At 54.6% G+C, this 13,820-nt stretch overlaps 1 long non-coding RNA gene across 1 annotated transcript; it reads left to right on the top strand.

Moving 5' to 3' along the window:
* The first annotated feature begins 8,150 nt into the window (after window positions 1-8,150).
* On the top strand, window positions 8,151-13,598 carry LOC141041654 (uncharacterized). The gene is made up of 3 exons (XR_012202536.1): window positions 8,151-9,006; window positions 9,685-9,746; window positions 10,952-13,598. It is a non-coding gene; the product is annotated as an uncharacterized lncRNA (long non-coding RNA).
* The last annotated feature ends 222 nt before the right edge of the window (window positions 13,599-13,820 follow it).

Genomic DNA, 13,820 nt, shown 5'->3' with positions numbered 1-13,820 from the left:
TACGGCCTGCTGGCTTAGCCACGCTGTGGGCCGCAGGCAGGCAAGTCTGGGGACCCCCGTTCCCAAAACGCCGACAGTAGCCCCCGGGCCCAAGGTGCGCTCGGGCTTGGCTTCGCGGCGAAGCCAAGGGTCAAGTTCGGAGCACCGCGGGCCCCCAAAAGCCTGCAGCCTCGGTTGACGCGTGGCGGTTGATTGGACGTGGGCATCTCCACTTCCCCACGCTGCCTCGGCAACTGCTCAACTTGACAAGTCCCTGCGACATGCAAGGAAAACCATCATTACATGCAATCGTGGGAGGCGCCGGTTGGCCTTCTTCCGCTATAAATGGGGAGGGGGCGGAGCCCCCGTCGCCCATCTCTTCCTCGCTTGCTTGCTTCTTCCTCCTTGCTCCACTGCTGACAACAATGGCGCCTATCAGAAGGTTTTCTGCCGAAGAGAAAGGAAAGGCTCCCCGTGATGATCCGGGGCCACTTTCGCCGAAGAAGAGGTCGATCCATCGCCGTGATGAAGCGGCGATGCAGGTGGTGTCGAGGCCTTGGTGCGAGCGGCCTCCTCCGGGGTACCGGCTACCCTTGTACGCCCGAGCCGAGGGCTCAGGAGGACGGAGTGATGAGCAGCGCCGCCCGCGCCGTGTCCGGGGTCGCCGTGCTATGGCGACGCGTGCCGCCGCCCCTGGGATCCATGCCGCGGACTCCTCGCGCGAGTTGGTGCTGTGGGCATCGATGCCTCCAAGCTCCTGGATCCGCTTCCCGCGGTTCTTTTTTGACGTGATGCCACCAAGGGGGCCTCTCGAGCTCTGGTTGCAGCACGCCGACTGCAGCGCTCCGGCGACCGGAGCGGAGATCGAAGCGGTTCCCACCGGCAAGATCTTGATGACCCGCGGCTGGGGGGAGATCGCACTGGTCTGCCGTGCAAGGGGCGCCCTCGCGATCCACTTCGAGTACGACTGTGCTTCTACACTCTTTTTCAAGGTCTTCGATGTCGAGGGCGGCCGTCTGGAGTGCTGCTCCGGAGAGGAGCGCCAAACTGACGCACACTCCGCTCGCGGCTACTCCAGCAGCAGCAGCCCTTGGGAGTCCAGCAGCTCTCCTGAGCTTTGCGAGACTTCGGAGATGAGTGACGACAGCTACGTGCCCCCGAGCTCTCGCCGCGCTCGGAGCAGAGCCGCGGCGTTCGGCCGTCGCCGCCGCTGATCTGGATGGGGTTGGCGCCGGCCCTCCGTGGCCCACTGTTGATGATGGCGTCCGCCACGGAAGGGTGTAGATAGGATTCCCCTTAGTGTCAGCTTTTGTTTCCTGTGAAGGATCATGAATCACCCGTGGGGGCATGTAAGGATCTGCAATGTCTTTTGTACCTATCTTCCTTGTTATGAAAACTTAGCGAATGTGTGTCCCGTTAAGGCTCGGTCCCCCCTTTCTTTCCCCGTGACGGCTTGTTGCTCTGCGCTGACAAGTCCCGGTCCCCAGGCGGCTACGGCCGCCGCTGGTATGCCAGGTCGCGTGCCGTGGTCAAGGCCAGGAGGTGTGCGGCCCGAGGTCCAGTAAGAGCCCCTGAGACGCGATGCTCAGGAGGTCCCCCTTAGCGCTCAAGCAGCCATGGTAAGGCAAGAGAGGGAGTTGACGTGGCCGCAACGGGGTCGTGGCAAGGCGAGGGTGACCATCGGGCCCCAATATTTGGCCGATCCGAGAGCGGGACTTATCTTGTCGACTTCGCGGCAACTCTTGACACTGCCATGGAGCTGCGCGCCTACTCGTGCGGCATAGCTTGGCCGGCCCGTACGAGTTTCCCTCCCCTCATGCTCTTCTTAGTGCTCTACGTCCTCAGGTCCCGGCCCTCGAGCGGGCTCAGCCGCCGCTGGTATGCCAGGTCGCGATGCCGTGGTCAAGGCCAGGGGGTGAGGGCTGGAGAGCCAGTAAGAGCTCCTGAGTCGCGATGCTCGGGAGCCCCCGTTTTAACACGCAAGCGAATTGCACGAGAGAAAAGGAGACTCGCGGTGCCGCCTGCTATCCTTCTCGCGGGATCCCTGTGAACTGGCACAAGAAGAAACACGGTTTGCCGTTACAACTGTCAGCCTGCCGCTGGTTGCTCTGGAGGAGGTGAAGGCACTGAGGGCCTGGTGAGGTGACGTGCGCGGGGCGTGCCGCGAGCCAGAGCTCGACCGCTCAGGTTTGTCGACGTGACAGGGACGGACCCATGCACCAGCGCCGTGCCTGTGTGGAGGCCCCGGGGGAGGCGATGATCGAGCAGGTGATAGCAGTTGGCAGGTTAAGCATGGAGAGCAGATCAACTTGGGTAAATGCAGGAAGATACATGCCACCGGGCCCGGCCCGAGCGGCTTGGGGATGATGCAGCCCGAGGGGCGCCCCCAGCAAGGTAAGCTAAAGACATAAGCAAAAGGGATACATGCCACAGGGACGGACCCACGCGGCCTGGGAATAATGCTGCCCGTGGGGCGCTCCCAGCTAAACGAGCTTGGAAGATGTCACCTGGTTCCGTAGATAAAGTAGAGTTGGTGCAGCTGAAGGCGTGCGTTGAAGAAATGACTCCTCATGAGCCGCCAGAGCCCTGAGCCTCGGGAGGCTCTCGGCACTCGGGAGGTTCCCTGAAGACCGTCTCCATCTACTCCAGGACGGCGTGGTACCTGGCCTCCTGAGCCGCCAGGACACGCCGCATGTTGCGCTGATAGGCCGACGCCATGCTCAGCAAGCCGAAGGGCATGCGAACGTAGCTGTGCGGCGGGCCCTCGCAGCGGCCCACACACGAAGGCCAGAAATGCTCCTGAGATGCGGCCTTGTTGTGCCCTGGGACGTCGACGCAGACACGCAGCCAGGCATCCTCGCCTGGATGGGGAGCTGCGCCTTGTGAGCGGCTGTCGCCGCGCATGGCTCTTGTGTCTTGCAGTTCCTGTGTGGTCTTGGCGATGAATTCCTGGGTGGTGGGCACTCCTTGCCCTGTGCTCTCCTGAGGGACATGTGCCGCGAAGCACGCTTCCAGGTGGTGCCCAAGCGCCTCCCTCGTAAGGCTGGCAAGGTCTGAAGCCCTCCAGAAGAGAGCCCCCGAGCCCTGCCCAAGGAGGGCGCTGGGCGCGCCTTCCTATGCGATGGAGGGAGGCGCCCCTGGGACGGGCGCTGATCCTGATGAGGCTCCTGCCGCGACGCCATCCTCCTGAGGTCCTGCGCGGCGCAGCTGCTTCTTCCTGGGGTTCCGGCAAACCCTTGAGGTTCGAACACTGGGGTGCGTGCGAAGTCTTTCCCTCCTACCGATCTACGCCCTAGCTCGCTAAGATCTCGTGGACGAACTCGACGAACTCGCAACACAAAAAGACACGAGGTTTATACTGGTTCGGGCCACCGTTGTGGTGTAATACCCTACTCCAGTGTGGTGGTGGTGGATTGCCTCTAGGTCTGATGATGGACAGTACAAGGGAAGAACAGCCTCCTGAGGTTGAGGTGTTCTTGTGGCTAGGGTCGGCTCTCGATCGGGTTGGATCAGGCTAAGATGAGATTGCCTCTACTATGGTGGCTAGCTCTACTTATATAGGCCCTGGTCCTCTTCCCAAATATTGAGCGGGAAGGGAGCCAACAACGGCGGGCGAATTTGAAGGGGGACAGCTAGTACAAGCTATCCTGACAAAAGTGGTCTTCGCCTGCGAAAAGCTCTGGTGGTGACGCCGTCTTGGGCTCCACGATGACCTCCGTCTTGCCGTCCTCCTGGTCTTGGTCTCGTTGCACCAATATAGCAACCTTTGCCTGTTGCCTCGGTACTCTTCGCCTGCGCTGGCCTCCTTAGCACCAAAGAGGAAATAAGGACGCTGCGCGCGCTGGCGCCCGCCTGGTGTCGTTCGTCATGGCTCACGTCACGTGAGCCTCGTGAGGTTTGCCACGCCTTGATATCTCCGCTCCTTATGAGCCTGCCTGGCTAGGCCACTCCAGAGGAGGTCTTGCATCGTCCGCCTCGCGAGGCTTGGACCCTTGCGAGGGTCTTGGATGCCTTGTTGACGAAGATGGGCCGTACGGCCTGCTGGCTTAGCCACGCTGTGGGCCGCAGGCAGACAAGTCTGGGCACCCCCGTTCCCAGAACGCCGAAAGGTGCGTGCGTGCGCTGGGCCAACCACGACTGCGGACGGACGCACCTTGCCAAATCCCTGTCGCCCCAGAACTTTGGCTCCCTTGATCTTCGTGAGGTGCCCTCAATGAGCTCGTGATTGGCGCACCCCCCTAAGTCCGTACCCCACGGGTACCGCGACGTGGTGCGCTAAGTCATGATTAGCCCATGCCTGAGGGCTCGCGCAAGGAGGAACAAGACACCTGACAGATGTCCTAACAAATTATGCATCTTTGCGATGCCTCCCGAGGTAAGCGGCTCCCGAGTCGACAACAAGGAGACCTCACCAGATGCCAGAAGGCGCGCCCTCACAAGATGGGAAACTACCCTGAGTGTGCCAAGCTAACTTATCCCTCTACATCTACATGGAGCACGAATATCACAACACAATAATAATAAACATAGCATAATGGCATGGATACCACGGTTCATTACATGCCCCAGTAGGGCTATCTGCTTTATCAAATGCAGGAAGAAAGGAAAGGTTAAACAAAGCGGGTGCACGACCGCGGCGCTCCCCGAACTCAGTCGGAGCCTTCCTCGCGCTTCACCACAGCATGGCGACGGGACGACCCGCCACCATCCTCAAAGCGACCCCGGCGACGTGGCGGCTGGTCATAGCCGCCGCTGCTGGAGCTCTCGCCGGAGGAGGAGACGCCGCCGCTGGACGAGCCACAGCCGTCGCCAAGGGCGAGCTCGCCCTCGGCGTCGTCATGGTCGTCGTCAAGGCCAAGCTCGCCATCACCACCGCTGTCCTCGGGGCAGCACCCTACGCGGCAACTGTCTTCCCCAAATACCCTCACGTAGAGGGTTGCGACACCGTCGTACTTGAAGTGGAGGGTGCACCTTCTGCTCAGGCCGCGCGCGCGGGCGAACGTCTGCCAGCCGCGGGCCAGGACCGTGTTGCCCGCGGCGGAAACCTCCACCGCGGCCCATGAGGCCCTGCTGCCGCAGCCGTCAGCCTGCAGCCAGAAACCGTCGAGACCCGCGGCCGGCAGCTCACCGGCAAAGGAGCGCGGGAGCTGGAGCCAGGTGCCGGCTAGCTCTCCGACCACACGACGAACTCTGGGAGCTCCTCCGCCGAGTGGAAGCGTGGCCGAGGGGGCCGGGCAACCATGGCGCGCCTCCCCTCGGCACAAGGGCCGCTCCGCCTAGAGCGGCCCCCGCCGTGCGAGGGGGCACCGTTGCGGCCACCTAGGACGACGTCAGACCCCGAAGGAGTACGTCCGCGCCCCCAAGGAGCAATAACAGGGGTCGCAGCGTGCTTATGGGGGCGACCACGCCCCCTCTTGGGCGGTGGCGAACCGGGCCGCTCCTGGCGAGCCTTCCCTTTTTCCGCGGCCGAGAACCTCTTCGTTGGCGCCATGAGTGTCGCGGCAAGACGGCGAGGCGAGGAGGAAGAAGAAGGAGCGAGCAGCGAGAAGAAGGAGATGAGCAACGGGGCTCCGCCCCTCTCCTCGTTGGCGCCAGGAGGAGGCCAACCGTCGACCTCCACGATCACATGCAATGATGGTTTTCTTCTGCATGCAACAGGGTCTCGTCAAGTCGAATGGTTGCCGAGGCAGCATGGGGATGCGGAGGCGCCCACGTCCCGTCAATCGCCACGCGTCGACCGAGGCCGCAGGCTGTTGGGGCCCGCGGCGCTCCGCACTTGCCCTTTGGCTTCGCCTCGAAGCCAAGTTCGAGCGCGCCTTGGGCCCGGGGGCTACTATCGACGTCCTGGGAATGGGGGTGCCCAGACTTGCCTGCCTGCGGCCCACTACGTGGCTCCACCAACGGCTCGGTATGGCCCAGCTTCGGCAGCAACTACTCAAGACCCTCGCGAGGGGCCGAGCCTCGCGAGGGGCCGAGCCTCGTGAGGCGGACGTCACCAAGACCTCCCTGGGGGAGGCCTCGCTAGGCTGGCTCCCGAGGAGCAGAGATATCTATGCGAGGGGCACCTCGCGACGTTCACATGACATGAGCGATGACGACCAAGGCCAGGCGGGCGCTAGTGGGCGTAGTGTACCAGTTTCCTCTTTGGTGCTAAAGAGGCAAGTGCAGGCGAGGAGTCTCGAGGCATCAGGCAAATGTTTCCATATCGGTGCAACAAGACCAAGACCAGCAGGACGGCAGGACGGAGGTCATCCCGGAGCCCACGGCAGCGTCACCACCAGAGCCTTTGGCAGGTGAAGACCACTTTTGTCAGGATAGCTTGTACTAGTTGTCTCCCTTCAAAATTGGCCGTTGTGGGATCCCTTCCCGCCTACACATTTGGGAAGAGGACCAAGGCCACTATAAATAGGACTAGCTACCACCGTAGGAGGCATCTCATCTTGGATCGGATCCATTCCATTGTCACACCCTGATTTTCATGCCACTACACTTAAGCTAAAAATCATGATAAAATGTGGTTTGACAAAAACTTTTGAGTGTTTTGTCTTTGCTTTGATTGAATGTTTGACTGCTGTTTGCAAGTGCTCTAAAAATCAAATAAATTCTCCAACTCTTATACTCCTTCCCCTTGATCCAAAAACAACCTTTCCCAATGATCATGCCATGTGTATAGGACATAAAAATAATTTCTTACAAAAATAATTTGGCCAAATAGTATTTTCAAAAATTAGTTTTCCAAAAACCCCTGACTTGAGATTTGCACTGCAAGTAATTAATTAAGGGAAGTAAAAATCTTTCCAAAAATATATTTGACTCCTATTAGATATAGGACACCCAGAAACCACAAAAATATAATTTTAAAAGTTATTTCCCTAATTTATTTAAAGGCTTTTTCCTAAGTCCAGAAATGGTCTTTAATAGGTTAAAATTATTTTAAAGCTTCAAAAATATTTGATAAAAATCAGGAGAACTCCGTGGACATATATTTTCATATATAAGAGTTTAAGAACATGGTCATGTTCAAAATATTGCAAAAACCTCCCAAAACCATTTCTGCCCATTTCAAGGATTTGAAATATTTCTACAGGAAATATTTTCATAAAAATACAAGAAAATTCCATCATGTCAAAACTTCCCTATTTGGTGATCTTGCCAAGTCTCATGTCATGGAGAATAGTATAACCCCATGAAATCCTCTCAAAACCACTTCTGTACTTTTTCAAGTTTGAACAACTTTGCACTGTCAAACATGTCCAAATGCTCTCAAACTTGGTGCACATACTCAAATGGTGTAATAATGCATCTAGACCAAATGGCACAAGTTGGATAGAATGTTATATTGATCAAAGTGCCCCAAAACCCTCTCTGTCCAGAACCAAATTTGAACAACTTTACATTGGCAACTTTCTCCTTTTGATCTCAACTTTTGTGGACATGTTCAGAACCTCAAATTATGACACTACACTAAGTGGTGCATCAAGGAGAATAGCTTTGCATGACTAAATCTTGAAAAAGTCCATTTCTGTTGATTTCTAGGGTTTACAAAAGTTGCATTGGCAACTTTGCCCAAATGAACTCAATCTTGGTGGAACCTCTTATTTTCTCATGCCATTTGACCATGTCAAGCCTCATGACAAGGGAAGTCCATTTTCTTGCCCAAACCTACATCAAACACCTTCTGGCAGAAATTTAAAATGCATGTTTTGTCCATTTCCACCAATCTCCTTGAGTCCAAATTTGTACCACAGCCTCATGTGATACTCCTCTAACCCCCTGCATCTTTCCCTGCCCGAGAAGCCATGATGAAGGGGGTGAAAAGCTCTTTTTCCCTCTTTGGACAGCATCCTTTCCACTCTCTCTCAATCCCCTCTCTCCTCCAGTGACTCCCCATGGCATGCAATGCCTTTAACACTTTGTTTACTCCCCCCTAAAGCTCCCAGACACCAGTGGCCACGCCCACTCCGCAAAAAGACATGCCCATGTCGGCCAAAGTCACGCTCTGGAGCACCAGAGCACTGTTGCTCGGCCCTCCCGAGGTCTCCCGAAGGCCTTGGGCAGAGGTATGATGTCCCCCGAGGTCGCCTCGACGTCCACAGTACGTCAGCGTGCTGGCCCCCTACTTCCCCTCTCCCTCTCATCTCCTGCGGCTCGTGCCCGACGCCGCCCGGCTAGGCCAATGCGTGGCCTCGCACGCGCGAGCGCCAAAGCCCTGCCCCTCCTCTCCTCTCTCTCCCTGGCACCCTAGACAACTCCCGCGAACGCCGTAGACAGCCCCTCGCCCTCTCTCCTGGCCTCTCGAGCCGTTGCCGCGGCCACCCGTAGGCCGCGTCCACGGTGAGCCGTTGCCTCACCATATAAGGCCGCCCCAGGCCTCCCTCTGAATCCCCTAAGCCCTCTCTCGCTCCCAGTGACCCCTGGACCAAGCCAACTCTCTCCCCGTGCCCTCCATCCACCAGCATGGCCGGAGCCTTGCCGTCGGCCTCCGCCAAAATTCGCATCCACCACTCCTCCTCCTCCCCTCTGGACTGCACCAGAGCATCTCCACCATCACCGCAAGCCATCCCGCGCTTCTCCCTCTCCTCCCTGTGGTCTTGCCGTCAAGTCCCGTCGCCATCGACCTCGCCCGCCACGGCCGATGGTGCATTCGCACCCGGCCTCCCCTGCGGTCATGGCTTAGCTCGGCGGGTGCGGAGTGACCTCCTGAGCCCGCCAGTATGCTGGGCGCCGCCGGGGGTGGTCGGTGCCGTCGGGGAGAGCGCCGGTGCCGCTCGGCCTCGCCTCCCCTGCCTCTGCTCTGTTAGAGCGGGAGGAAGGAGACGGCGTGAGCACTGGGCCCCGCGCATCAGCGACCTTGCGGGCGGGCCCCGCCCGTTTAAGTGGAAACGGCTTCCGCTGGGCTCGCTTTCCTCGAGCAAACGCGCACTGCCAGAAACACACCTTCGACGTGGCCGCCTGCGCGTGTGCAGCCGAGCCGCTGGGCCGGCCCAGTGCGCCGAGGCGCTATGCTGCACCCAGTGCGCAGTATAGGTATAAACCCCCTTCCTTTGTCTTTTTCCTTTTTTCAGAAACTTGTAAAATCTCCCAAATATTCATATTACCTCCAAATTTGGTGATTCAAATTTCTAGTAGTTTATAAATTCATTATCTATCACATGGTGCTATTTGCACACTTTTACAGAAACATTTACTTCACAAATGTTTATGAAATCCTACTTTTCCATTTCTGTCATAAACTTTAGAAAATCACAGAGGGCTCAGATTTGATCCAAATGCCATGGTTCAAATTCCTAGATGCTTCTAAGTTCATAACTTGGTTTATGAACATTTTTATTAATACTTTTTGTGCCACACAAAATAATGAGCCATTTCTTCATATTTGTCAACTTTGCAAATTCATAGGAAAATCATTTGAACTCCCAATCCAGTGAAACCAACTCCTAAATGCTTCTAAAACCATGCCTTGTTAAATGGGTATCTTTTCTCATTTTTCAAAAATATGTTTCTGTACACTTCTTGCAAATCCATAAACCCCTTGATTCCAACATATCAAAATGTTTAGAAATATCCACCGACCCAATTCCAATGAAACCACTCTGGTTATTTTTCATATAACCAGGGAAGTCCTACAAAAGTCAAATTAATATTTTTAGAGCACTTTTATTTTCTGCCTTGTTGTGTTGCTTATTATGATTGTTTCGACGTTAGTTGACGAAGTAGACGGAGTACTTGGAGAAGGACCAGAAGACTTGAAGACTCTGATGAACCAGGCAAGCCGCCCTTTGACCATGTCTATGAAACCCTTTTTATGCATGACATATAGCACCATATTGTTGTTGCAACGGGATCATGATGAGGTGGAACCACTTTGATGGTTGGCCTCCGTTACTTCCTCGTTGATACTTGCATCGTGCATGACCCTACCTCCTTATGAGGGTTATGCCGGTGGGAGTAGATAGGATGCTAAAGTAGTTGCTAAGCAAAAAGGGACGGGAATATGCATGGTGATGGGAGCAAGATTGTTTTCAAAAGACTTTTCGAAAACCCTGTCGGGTGCCACTTATGCCCGAAGGAGATAATGAGTTGGGTAACCACTTGATGACGAAGTGGTGTACCGAGGCAAGTGTGTGTGGTGTTTTCAAAACGGATTGGTTTAAGTTGCGACCGTTATTCCAACCTTACATGTGCAACCACTCTACCCTTATATGGGAAAGGGCATTACTGATTACCTAGGCCGATACTAGCTTGGAGCCCGCATTACTAGTGACGGGAGAGTTGTTGGTGCGCTCTCTCGGGACAGGGTCGTGCTAGGTAGGGCGGCCAAGAACATTTTTATGGGGCACCGGACACACCGTTGGTACCCCGTGCCAGTGGTATGTGATGAATATGGGAGCGAGGCTCCACAATTTTAAGTTGTGAAATGTTGGGCACGGGGGTTACTACCAATCGAGTGGACTCTATGTTAGTGTCGTCTAGGGAAAGGTAGTGATCGGGTGCTTACCCCGGGTACTAGAGGTACCGCGGGTCGTGGATGACACGAAAGTTCCCCGGATCTTGTGGGTAAAGTGTGCAACCTCTGCAGAGTGTAAAACTATTCGAATAGCCGTGTCCACGGTCAAGGACAGTTGGGTAACCGCTCTTGGGCTACGTCCAAATGTTTGCGAAACCAGTGAGTGTGTATGGAAAAGTGGAAAGAACTACTTGGGTCAAGTGAAAGAACTTGACAAGATTGAGTTGGGTTGATGCCCACTCTAATTATGTTGATATCTGTAACCTGTTCTCATGGTTACTTGAATTCTCCTGATGCATGTCTTACAAGTTGTTGAACATGTCATTGCACTCAAAACTAGCTTTCTGCCAAATGACCTACTTAGTGCTATATCATGCATTGTTGTACCTTGTTCTCAAAACACGGGTTGCTTGCGAGTACATTCAAAGTACTCATTGGCTTGCCACTGGTTATTTTATTGGCCAGGCATGAAATAACAGGATATGAAGAAGAATACTTCGGTGACGAACATGCGAGCTAGGACGCTTCCCAGTCAGAATGCCTGTAGGGTTAAGGCAGATGGCATGGGTCCAAGTTATCGACGAAGATTTCCGCTGCAAAGTTATACTCAAGACTTGACCATAATGGTCATAATTTATGTAAGACGGTATGAATGGATGTAAGACTCTTGTTATACAGCTTCTGTGTGTTCAGTGAGCATTGATCTCTGGGATCACTGTACACGTGCATTCGGTGATCACGACTTATGAGTCGGGGTCCCCACATCCATCCTCGCACCCACCAGCTCATCGAGTTCAAGAACACCTCTCCTCCTGAGGCTGTTCATCCACTGTACTAGTTCGTCCTCAGCCCTCGAGGCAATCCACCACCACACTCGAGTAGGGTATTACACCACACGGTGGCCCGAACTAGTATAAACCTCTGTGTCTCGTGTTCTTTGGGTTCGTCGAGCTAGGCCGTGGAATCGTTGGGTAGGCAGGCTAGGGAGAAAGAGTCCTTCGTGCGCACCCCAGAGTTCGAACCTCTCAAGGGTCTGCGGAACCCTGAATCCGACACCGCCCTCCTCCACCCCTCCTTTTATAAGCGGACCGGGGAGGGGAGCCGCTCCCTCAACGGGCGGCCACCGTCCTCCTCCGCCAATTCAAGACAACCGGGGCCCCACCATGATGCTCTCCCATGCGACGTGCCTCCGTTACCTACCCCGCGTGATACATGCAGCATACATGGCTAAGGATAGGGGCCTGGTGGGAAGAGTGAATTGGCAGTTTCTACCCCGTGCGTTAAAGTCATTCACAGGTCATTACTGGGGCGGCCCCACCACTATTGGCTTTACACGACGCGCGGAAAAACCGAAAACTGGCCCGGAGTCAAGGCTATTGAAGAAGCAAAGAAGACCTCAAGAGATCAGCCTCTTCAACAACCCCGGCTATGCACTTATTAGGACCTACCCTGACGACGCTCGGCAGCACATTCGGGGCAGGCCTGGGGGCTTCTGTCGGTGCAACAAACCCTGGATCTGTTGCCCAGACTGTGCACAGACACGGGAACAAGATTGAAGCCCCAACCCAAGTCAAAATACAAGGGACCAAGAGATTCAAAGGACCAACATGCAGATCAGAGGGACCAAGATCAAGCCAGAGAAGCAAGACACCGTCAGGAGAAGGGCCTCCTTTGTCGAGCAGGCAAGCTCGGCAAGGGGCGAGGCGACCCCAGAAGAAGACATCCAAGACATCCCGACAGGGCCTGCCGAGACACACGGAGGTAGAACCACCTTACCAACTACTCCATCATGACCCACATCGTTGATCAATGCGGTGTCAAGCCGCGAAGTGACTAAGTTGCAGCCATCCGCCACATGGCAGCCTCTCCCTACAGGAAAAACCCATAGATGACACCCGTCCTGCGATGTGTCAAACGAGCAGGCGTGGAGCTGGCAAGATAGCCCGGCAAGCCTTGCTGGGCAACCAACGATGTGACGTTGAGCGGTGCATTTAATGCGCCCTGTCAGCCCGTAGAGTTAGGTATGATAGCACTGTTTGCTATCTTATCAGTGCATAATGACTATTTTGCCATTGTGGTAACCCCTTGATCTATAAAAGGAAGCCCATGGCAACCGTAGAAAGGGTTAGAAGGTTGGAGAACTCACACCCCCATATGCACGTAGCCACTACCGCCCTGAGGCAACCCTTGCCGGGCAAGTGTACTACGCTCCATCACCACCTTTCCACCACCAATCCACCAAAGTAGGAGTAGGGTTTTATGCCTCACGGCGGCCCGAACTTGGGTAAAAATGCATGCGTGATCTCTGTCGTGCTGCCACACGCTCGTCCGCTCTTTGTGCAACGCGACGCCCCCTGCCGAACCAATGATACGTCCATTTTGCATCATGTTTTCCTACTGTTATTTACAATGTTTTTATCTATAATAATGCTTTTTGGAGTAATTCTAATGCCTTTTCTCTCATAATTTGCAAGGTACACACCAAGAGGGAGAATCCTGGCAGCTGGAAATCTGGACCTGAAAAAGCTACGTCAGGCTACCTATTCTGCACAACTCCAAATGAGCTGAAACTTCACGAAGATATTTTATGGAATATTTAAGGAATATTGGAGCCAATAACTACCAGAGGGGGGCCGCCAGGTGGGCACAATCCACCTGGGCGCGCCAGGCCCCCCTAGCGTGCCATGGTGTATTGTGCCCTCCTCGGCCCACCTCCGGTGCCCATCTTCTGGTATATAAGTGCTTTTGACCTAGAAAAATAACAATAATACTTTCGGGGCGGAGCGCCGCCGTCTCAAGGCGGAACTTGGGCAGGAGCACTTTTGCCCTCCGGTGGAGCGATTCTGGCGGGGGAACTTCCCTCCCGGAGGGGGAAATCATTGCCATCAACATCACCAAAAACTCTCCCATCTTGGGGAGGGCAATCTCCATCAACATCTTCACCAGCACCATCTCATCTCAAACCCTAGTTCATCTCTTGTATTCAATCTTGTTACCGGAACTATAGATTGTTGCTAGGGGGTGACTAGTAGTGTTGATTACATCTTGTAGTTGATTACTATATGGTTTATTTGGTGGAAGATTATATGTTCTGATCCATTATGCATGTTAATACCCCTCTGATCATGAGCATGTTTGTTGTTTGTGAGTAGTTACTTTTGTTCTTGAGGTCACGGGAGAAATCATGTCGCGAGTAATCATGTGAACTTGATATGTGTTTGATATTTTGATAGTATGTATGTTGTGATTCCCTTAGTAGTGTCATGTGAACGTCGACTACATGACACTTCACCATATTTGGGCCTAAGAGAATGCATTGTGGACTAGTAAATAG

This window comes from Aegilops tauschii, chromosome 2, assembly GCF_002575655.3.
Source record: "Aegilops tauschii subsp. strangulata cultivar AL8/78 chromosome 2, Aet v6.0, whole genome shotgun sequence".
Taxonomy (NCBI): Eukaryota; Viridiplantae; Streptophyta; class Magnoliopsida; order Poales; family Poaceae; genus Aegilops; species Aegilops tauschii.
The sequence above is the reverse complement of the archived record's forward strand: the minus strand, read 5'-3'. Positions and strand labels throughout refer to the sequence as shown.